This window comes from Corvus kubaryi, unplaced genomic scaffold (assembly GCF_017639235.1).
Source record: "Corvus kubaryi isolate FWS band 111438036 unplaced genomic scaffold, C.kubaryi_AGA036_p1.0 37395, whole genome shotgun sequence".
In the NCBI taxonomy this organism is placed as follows: Eukaryota; Metazoa; Chordata; class Aves; order Passeriformes; family Corvidae; genus Corvus; species Corvus kubaryi.
This window is the reverse complement of record NW_024581134.1, coordinates 2,000,395-2,010,475: the sequence shown is the minus strand read 5'-3', so window position 1 is coordinate 2,010,475 and position 10,081 is coordinate 2,000,395.

Sequence of the window (10,081 nt, the reverse complement as noted above, 5' to 3'; positions counted from 1 at the left end):
CACCTGCCCTGCTCACCGGGAGCCGCCAGCGCCCCTGCCGGCTGCGAACGGAACTGCACCCGAGGGGAAAGGGCCCGACAGCCGAGAAGGCTGGCACTGGGTTTGTGACTGCTGTTACTGCCAGAGTTGTTGTTGTTTTGTTTGACTGGTTATATACATATATATATATAGAGTAAAGAACTGTTATTCCTATTTCCCACATCTTTGCCTAAAGGCCCTTGATTTCAAAATATAATAACTTGGAGGGAAAAGGGGTTATATCTGCCACTTCAAGGGGGGCCTCTGCCTTCCTTAGCAGACACCTGTCTTTCAAAACCGAGACAAGTGCAGAAGTAATAAATATTATATGTACAACTGAATAAATTAGTTTTCATTGATATTATTGCTTACTTTTGTGCTCCTTTCCTTGATAGTGAGAGGGGGTTTTTACATTGTTTTATCATTTTTATGTTGAGTAGCCTTTCTGGTGAGTTTAAGGGCAGCTGTCTGTTTGGTCTATGTGGCACAGTTTCAGGATGTATAAAGTAATAGGCGTGAGCATTGCCAGAATGTAAGTAAAACTAAACTCTGTGGATGTCATTTTCTCACTCATTGAAATCAAATTTTTTAGAACTGCATTTGTGTCTGTGTTTGTGTGAGCATAGATTCAAATTCACATGGCCTAATTACAACCCAGTTACAAGAGTGGAATTCTGAGGGATTAAGCTCCTTGGGACATTAGCTTACATGTGAGATGTGGAGCACTCTGACCACATTAGGGATAAAACCAAACTCTGAAATGAGACCACGGACAGAAACATCTCAGTCCTTTGACATTTTTACTAGGTTGTTCAGTAGTATGCATCCCTAAAGTAATACAATTATATTCTGAGTTTCTTCTTGTTAAGACATAGTTTTGTCCTAATTACAGGCTGGGATCTGGACCCTCAGCTGTGATTGAGACACAACTGTGAGATTAATTTTATATTATGACTTTGAATCTTTTTTCAATGTGGTCAACACACAAAAAGAAGAAAAAAGAAATCTTATTGCTGCCAACCAGCAAAATATCACAATGTGAGTACAGTTTCAATACTCAGGGGTCTTTCAAATTATGGTTAATAAGTATTGTGGAAAGACTCTTAGCAACCCTTTTTCTGAGTTTAGTTACTGTTCCATTTTCAAACAGACTGGAAAGTGTTGTGGTACTGTTGATTTTTTCATGATTTTCCAAATTCACACAAAATGGAAGAACTCAGTGTTGATAATCTCTACAGTTTTGCAGAGGTAAGACTTTTCTTGCCTGTATGCTGGATGCACAAGTGATCCATGATGTAAATTCATGCTTTTTCTCCATCCACACAGAAATGAAACACCAAGTGCTGTGTGTTAAGCACTCGAGAGAAAAGCCTGCTTGGACATTTCCCCAATAAAATGATAATTACCTTCAAACTGTAACAGCTCAGACAGGGTATCCTTTAGGCTTAAAATGGCTCATTTGGTAAGTTTTTTTTAAATTTTATGTCCTAAGGAATTTGAAGGGTTGACTGCTTTACAAAGTGCCGGAATGCAACTAATACCACAATTTGTTCAACTCATAGCAAGCCTGTGCTTGAATATGGCAGCAAGTCAAAGGGATAGAAAATTCTTGTAATGTTTATTATTTGTATTACAGGAGTGTCTAGAGGCTCTGATTTGGAATGGCATCCTTTATGCTGGCGGCTGTGCATATCTGCATGAAGTTAATCTTTGCTTGAAAGAGCATACAGTATGAGGCAACAAAATAAATAGAAACAAGGGTAAATAGCGATTTAAAGGATTAGGAACTGGGAAACAATAAGTACAGGTATCTGTACAGGATCTCTATACAGTTACTCTTATTTTTTTAAATCATATTTGTACCAAAGTAACATGCTGTGGGAAAAAAAATGTTTCTGAACCAACATGCATTTAAGAAATAATTTAACTCTTCATTCTGCTACAGTCCCATTGTTGTACTATGGAAGACAGAGAATTTGAATTGTAATGGGAAGAAAATATAGATAAATATCCCACAAGAAGTAAAAATGACTTTCAGAATGTCGTATTCTTCAGAGTTGGCTTGTAAAGAATTATAGAAACTTTGATAAAATTGCTATGAGTAATAAGTTTATTTGACTTTAAATCAGTCTTCAGTGGATGAATTGAAAAGTATGGTGCATGATGGGATTAGCAAGACTGGATTTGAAAATGAAGTTCCGTTCAGTGTGAGAGAGAAGCTATAGGCAAAGAAAGAAATGAAAAATAGCAATGATTGGAAAACCCGTAATATAACATTAATTTAAAGTGTGGTGAGTGGAAATGAGATGTACTCAATATGAATTTTCTGAGTTTATGCAGTTCCCTTTTTACAAAAGGAGAGTTCTGTACCTCCAGTAATAATGACTTCTACAGATTGAAAGATACCAGAGCTCTTCTCAAAATAAAATATATATTGAGATCAGACAAAAGGGAAGGGATGCAGCAGTTGACTCATAAGACTAAAGGAAAAAGTAATTGGTCATTTACAGAGAAGAGATAATAAAATATATGATGAAAATATGCTAAAATCAATGGGATTTTTTAATTTGAAAGAATGTATATTTATAATTGCTTTCAATGGGGAAGTGAGTTTATTCAAAGGTATGAATCTATCTGTTTGTCTGTCTATCCATCCATCTATCCATACAGGAAAGTTAAATTCAAGAATATCACCCCAGCTGATAAAAATAAGCATTGGGAATACCTGTCAAGCAGACAAATGTTTCTGCTGAAGAGGCCAGAAATATTTCCCCACAACATTCTTTACTGGTTGTAACTCTCTACTGGGAGGAGTAATGAGGTAATAAAATGTAGTACAAACCAGATAATCACAGCACTCTCTTAATAGAAATTTTACTCTCATTTCAGGGTTCAAGGAGTTCTAAAGAGAAATATAGCTTTGGAAACCCATGAAGAATGTTAGAAAAGAATTAAATAACTTTATGTAGTGTAGGATTAAACACCGGATTCCTGACATAGTTATGTTGTGATAGGTGTGGGAAATTTCTGCCACTGAGTTTATAATTTAGACCTTTGTGGAATAACCTAAGTGGTTTTTTCTGTATCTGAGGGAGAGACAGAGGCTCTAAATGATTAAAGTTTACCCTTCCTTAATAGCCAGAATAGATGTCTGGTTGCATTTATGGGCAAGTGCCTGAGTTTGAAAAACCAGATCTCTTCAAAAGGCAATTACATTCCTAAATCAACTAGTTGATATTACTGGAATGAAGGTCTGAATCAAAGTGTAAGTGTGTGATTTTTTAAAATCAGGTGTGGTGATTTGCAGTTCATATTTTCTAACAGACCAGCACCAGGATTTTATCTTTACCTGTTACCCAAAGTCAGAATTAAGGTTATCCTTTATCTACTACTTAATTTAGGTAATGTGAGGTAAGAGTCATCGTGAAATTATAGTCATGCCTTGAAGGTGTTTGGGATTCTCCTCCATTTAATAGTGAGGCAATACTCCTAGGTATTTATATGTATTTGTATATCTTTTCCCAATAGTTTTAATCAAGGGCTGCTACGGATATTTCACAAAACAAACAGCAGTACTGAAGAGGATATTTCATGGAGACTCCCTTCCTTCCCTCTTCTCTCCCTGAGTAGATAAGCAGCCATGTGGTTGCACTGAATGTCAGTGGGAGTTCTGTAATGTATTCCCTCTCAGTGTCCTTCGAAGAGTATTACCAGTTCCCAGGCTACTCCAAAATCACTACAATTTATAAACCCATTGCTGCATCTTTGGATGTTCAGTGTAGTTTTGAGCAGTAAAAATCCAATGAGTTCACCTAAAATCCTCTGTTGTCATCACAATGCAATGGGAAATGTGACCTGCTGGGAAGGATTGCCCACCTGTGCTCCTACTACACTGTAAAGATGGATCATTGCTGAAGCACTTTCTTACTTGAGGGATCAGGAAACACCTGTTAAACTCTGCTGCCTGGGGTTTGAGGGTTTGTGTATTGATGGAAATTAATACACAGTAAGGTCATACAAATTTGCACAAATCTTTACTGTGTACTTTCTTCCTAAACTCCCGAACCTTTGGATGCTAACTTGGTCCTAACTCATGAGATTCAGAGATTCATTTCCCCCACCAATGCCCATGTGACCACTTGGATCTCTCTTTGCTGAAGACAGCTGTTACACTCCTCTGTATTTTTTGCAAGCATATGTCCCAGATGATGGTATAGATGAGTTAATAACTTTAGCAAGGCGATTGCTCTTCAGACCAATCTAGTGCTTACTCTGATCCAAGTATGAGTTTCTATTTGTGAGTGCCCTCTGTGAGCTGAAACACCCTCTGGTCACTTCCCAAAACTTTTCTGCTATTGTGACAGAGAGTGACATTCACATCTTCCCATGACTTGGCTCTTTAGTGTGGAGATGGGTCACTTTTCTTCCTCTGGCTAGATTATGTTAATGAACTTTCTAAACATGGCCCTCTCTGTGACCATCTGCATCCTGGAGGCACTTGGAGTGGCTGCAGTGGCCTATTAACGAGAGGATGCAGAAAATCACATTGGAGTGCTTTGGCTGAAGCTGAAAACTCATGCCACTTTCCTGTTTTATTTATGCTCCTTCATTGCAGGGTGAGGATTAGTTTGCATTTGCCACTTCCTTCAGCTGCACATGAAAATAGCAAACAGTTTTTATCGCAGGCACAAGGCAACAACTTGGTGTGTGACTGATCCACAGCTTCAGAGAAGTCGCAGCTCTTTTTATGGAGTATCATCATTATCCTTCTGCCATAAATATATGCCAGCCAGAACCATCATGTTCTGATCTGTGCTTCTTAAATTTCAAAACAGAAAACAGTGGGTTTGTTAGGGGTATTTTTTTGGTAGTGATTCGTTCCTTATGGGAATACAGCAAATGGAAGAGAGGAGATTTCTGTCGTTGTCTCTTGTACTACCACGCTGTAATACACAGAAGAACAGAGCACAAACAGGTTTTTGAACTTCCTTTGCCCCTGGAAATTGGGCAATAAGTGCCTGGTCCTCTCACTTTATAAAAGGGCAAGGCATCATATTCAGTGATGGTCCTCTGAGTAACAAGAAGGGAAATGACTCATCAGAAGTGGACACAGAAATGCACTATGCCAGAGCCCAGGGAAATGAAAACACAGTGATATACTTTAGATACACATACAGTGCATAACAGACCATTATCTAAACCATATAATAAAGGGTGATGAAATTTTGACCTTCAGCTCCCACTCTAGTCTTCTACATCTCCAGCTAAATGAATAGCAACTTCATTTGAAAACCATTGGATTAGCAATTCAGATTAAACTTTGTACTGAATGAAAATACTGGCATTTAGACACATCTAATAATGGGCAGCAGTACTACCTTAAGTTCTACAAATAAATTGCAGACATATATAATTAATATCATTTATATCTATAACATTTCCCTTTTAGAAGGATATTGCTTTGATTTACTGACTCTGTAACACTGTTCTGGACATCGGAAATAGGAATGACCCCTCAGGTCACCTAAGTCCTCCATTCTGCTGGGGCAGGTTTTATAGCAGGATCTGTTCACACATCACTGAACTGCAGCCACTTCTGCTGTCACTGGGGAATTAATCTGCCATAAACCCACCCATCATATCACTGTCCTAACAAAGGGCAAATTAAAGCATGGGAAAATCAGTATGTCCTTGGAAATTACCTCTAACCTTAACAGTTTGATAGGTAGATAACCTGCTGAGAGAAGCCACTTTATAATTGCTTTCATACACTCTACATGAGCTGAGAATCCAGGTAAGAGAATTTAGGGGGTTACAGGACAACCAGAGGTCATTTTTACTAGAAGACAAAAAAAAGGAAAGTGCCTTTTACAACATGAGTGTATTTTGGCTTGTTCCTTTTTAGACTAATACATTCACTTTTTAGTCCAAAAAGGAATTGCCAAGCCTGATACAAGCTGTTTAATAGCAAGTTATTAATTTCTGAATTATCTCCGTGCATTCATAACAGACAACAGCAAAATTAAGTTGATCATAATTATTTCAAAATACTATAGGAAATTATGAGATATTCTATAAATATTCATTACTATCAGTACCTCATAGCTAGTAGGAGGATTTTTCATTGAGATGGAATAAAAACTGACTGAACAGTCAAGCCCAGAGCATGGTGATCAATGGTGCAAACTCTTTACGACTGCCACGTTCTTGTAAACCTTTTTCTATTTCACAGGTTGTATGTTGGATTATTATTTTTTTAACTATAAAATCATAATATTAAAAGACTGTGTATGCTGTAGCATAGTATAGAGCTGTCATGTGAATGTTTTTAATTTGTGCAACATGTTTTTGGTCTTCCTGTGATCATTCACCATTTTTCTGGGATTTCTAGACATCCGCAGTCCCATCAGAACTAGCTACTGCTTTCAGTGCACCCTTGATAATTCAGGAATCCTGGGCAAATGACCAAAGTCTTCCAATTCCATCTGGCACCATTTCTGGAGAGAAAAGTGGAGCATGTTAGAAGCTCAAATACATTGTAACCCTAATATTCCTAAATGAAGTGGAGCAAAAGTTAAAGAAAGAATGATTTTTAGGATTATTAGTCATTGTTCCTTAAAAATCTAGGCTTCCACATTTTTTAAAACTTGCCTAGTGGAGATAACAGATGAAAACAGAACACAGGTTACTGTCTATCTCGTTTGCACTTGCACTTTATTAATACAATGGGAATCCCAATGGGAAATTAAGAGTGCATTTCATTAAAACATTATCACTTCAGAATTCTGAGATAAAGTATTCTCTAATATTCAGTGATATAAAATATAATTTTCTGATATATTTTCTTTGTTTTAGACCCGAGAGCACATCTTTTCCAATTTTGATGTTTACTGATAAATGTCAAGGACTAAAAATTATTCATGATGAAAGAAGGCTTTCTTGGGGAAATTGTGTAGAAGATGTGAAAGAAATAAGAAGGATATTACTAAATGCAGGAGGCTTTTTAAGTCCTGTTCAAGCAGTGTGTAGTGACATCTCAGCATTCCTCAGTATGGATCCAAGTCACAGCAGTGCTGTTCTTGCTGTGCTGCTGGGAATGGCAGTGAAGGTGCATCATTGGAGTTGCAATTAACCTTCATCCTCAATCAAAATAGAAAGAATGTTTCATGTCTGCTGCACGTGTGGAGAACAAAACAACAAAAACAAGGGGAAGACATTTTCATTTAATGTGATAAAAGGCAGCTGAATAGGCACATTTGGGCAGGCTCTGGGCTACTTTGCTGATAATGCTTTATAAATTAGGAATGGAAATGAGTGGTTAAACCGGGCAACCACTGTTCTGACAGGAAAGATGAGACGGGAGATCAGGGTCTGGAGTCTCCTGAACAATCTTCAGGATAACATTTCAGTGCATGTTCCTGAAGCAGAACTTAAAATCAGTTCTTGAAGACAGAGGAGTGGAAGAGAGGATGTGAGCTTTCATCTCTTAGAGGTAGCTGTACAAAAGAGAGGGAAGCCAGTGGTAGCATTTCATTTCTATGAATGATAAGGTCTCTATTCCCCACTTGTCACCAAGTTTGCTGCAGGACCTGAGAGCCAGAAGGTGTAATCTGTCCTAAAGGCATGGTAACCGTGATGCATCTGGTCTGTGGTACTTTGGAGAGGAAAGTCACAATTATGGCTTTTACAGGCCTCCCTCTCACAGCACTTGCAGCGAGCAGTTCTTTGCCTGCTGCAGCTCTCTGGTGTGTCAGTGCTTTGTGCCTCTTCATGTTCTATTGCAATCACATTTCAAGATCTTATGTTGGTTCTTTAAAAAAAAGTGTTTTTAAAGATCACATCCCCTCTAGGATAAACCTCTAGCATTGTACTTCTCTCTGCTTCTGACAGCACATTCTTTTTGCTCTGAGAAGTGCAAGCTGACACAGTTGATCTAAACGCAATGTAATCCTTTGATTTCATTAAACTTGAGTGATATTAGAGGAAAGTGCCCACACGATTCCTCATGGGATTGCAGTCAAGAGGGGAAATTGCAAGGAACAATTGTGTGCAGCTCAGGCCTTTGACTGATCATGGCAGGCCACTGTGGAGTGTGCTGTTTGCCTTGACCTCACAGCACTCCTGCTCTTCCATCAGGGCTGAAAACTTGCCAGTTCCCAGGTACACCATAATTCTAAATTTAGCAAGTTGGCTCTGAACCTAAATGGGAGGTAGGAGCAGTTGTGCATGAACTGGGAGGCTTCATGATGGGGGAGCTTGTGGCAGGCTAATAGAGTCATGATGGAACAACTGCACTAAAACACAGGCTATACAGCAACAAAAAGGCATTATTTCATCTCTAAGAAATGTCATCCGCCAAAAAAAGCACCAAAAGTGTGCTTTGATCTCTTCCCTGGGAAGCAGCTTTGGTGATTCCAGTATATACCTCTATCCCTCTTTATCTGTAATGAATCAATAATGCAGCAGGAATCCATTGGCCATTCTGCTGCTCTGAAAGCCATCTCTCAGGTGAGATACTTAAAGAATTGATGTCCCTTTTGTAAAAGAGGGAGAGCTGAATGTATATTTCTAGGCCATCACTGTCTTCCAAATTTTCATGCACTTCTCTTCTTGTTTAAACTTCACAGGGTATTAGTTGAGATTTTATGCTAAACTCTTCTGATTTTGTTACAGATATGGAAAAACAGCGGAGTGCTGCTTTCTGGAGGCAAGTGCATTTCATTAGTGATAGAGTGACCCAAATAGATCCACTGGCTGTCAGACAGGAGATTAACAAGTTTCTTGTGTAGTGATTAAGAAACTGCCTGCTCTTTAATCTAAGGTTTACAATCTTTTTCTCTAAGGAGTTTAAAAATAATATATTCCTCAAAAACATGGGTTCATCAATAACAGGCTTAAAGAACTTGAAAAAATGTGAGATCTTTGAGCAGTCACCAAAACTTTTTTAAAATTACATGAATTATTTTACAAATTAAGTATATAGGAAAATCTCCTTCCACTTTTGCTGTTTAGGCAGTGCTGAAAGTCAATTGCTCTTAATTTCTAATTTGCACTTAAAAGCACTTATACTTGAAAGTAATTTTAAGTGTGATCCAATCCTGGTGGTGAAACATAGATTTAGAAGAAACATAAAGATTTTAGTTATGGGCTAGCTGTGTTGAAATTAGTTAGAATAGGAAGGAATTTGGGCCCAGCTAGAGTTAAGAGAGCTGGACCTGAAATGGGTTTTAAGATGTTAGTAACTGATTACCAAATAACTGATGATCTGTCATTTGTATGTTTGCTTAGCTGTGCTTAGAACGAGGAATAGAAATATTGATGAGTTGGTGTAGGGAACAAGGACAATTACCAATTTCCTCCCTTGGTAGGAACCCATCCAAAAGTCACGCAAGAGGAAACTTAGAGGTCACCAAAGTAATTAGGATTGTTAAAGTTCAGAGAGGCAAAAAGGTCAAAGTGAGGAAGATGAGTTACTTCATCTTCCTTAGGACCACTGACCCAATTCAAGACCACCAACTCCATTCAGGACACACACTACACATGCTTAATGACATTTAAGCTCATTTCCATATGAAGCGGAGAATGGGAGGTGTTAATGTTATGAATATGCATTTGTATTTTGGATATTCATAATTTTTGTAAATAAAAAGCTTTGTGTTTGCTTGGATCGGGGCCCTGCGTCTTAGGGAGCTATCCCACGCGGTGCCTGGCGCCAAATATAACATTCACTTTCTAACTCTAAACTGTTAGAGAGTTTTTGTCCATCTCAGTTGCATATCAATATTAGATCGATATTCAGATTTTGGTAAATCGGCAGGGTGTTATAAATATGTTGTCTCTGCATACAGCCAGCCTGTTGTTCAAGTATACATGTGTTAGATGCTTGTGTGGGCGTTACTGCTGAAGAATCCAAGTACAGCTGTCCATGAATTATCTGCTCCAGACAGAGCACAGGTCACGGATTTATCACACACTGGAAAGCCAAGGTGAACAAAGCTAAACAAGGCATCTGCAACACATCAAGGAATGTCCCAGAGCCCAGTGTCAGGCTTTAAGTAGTAGT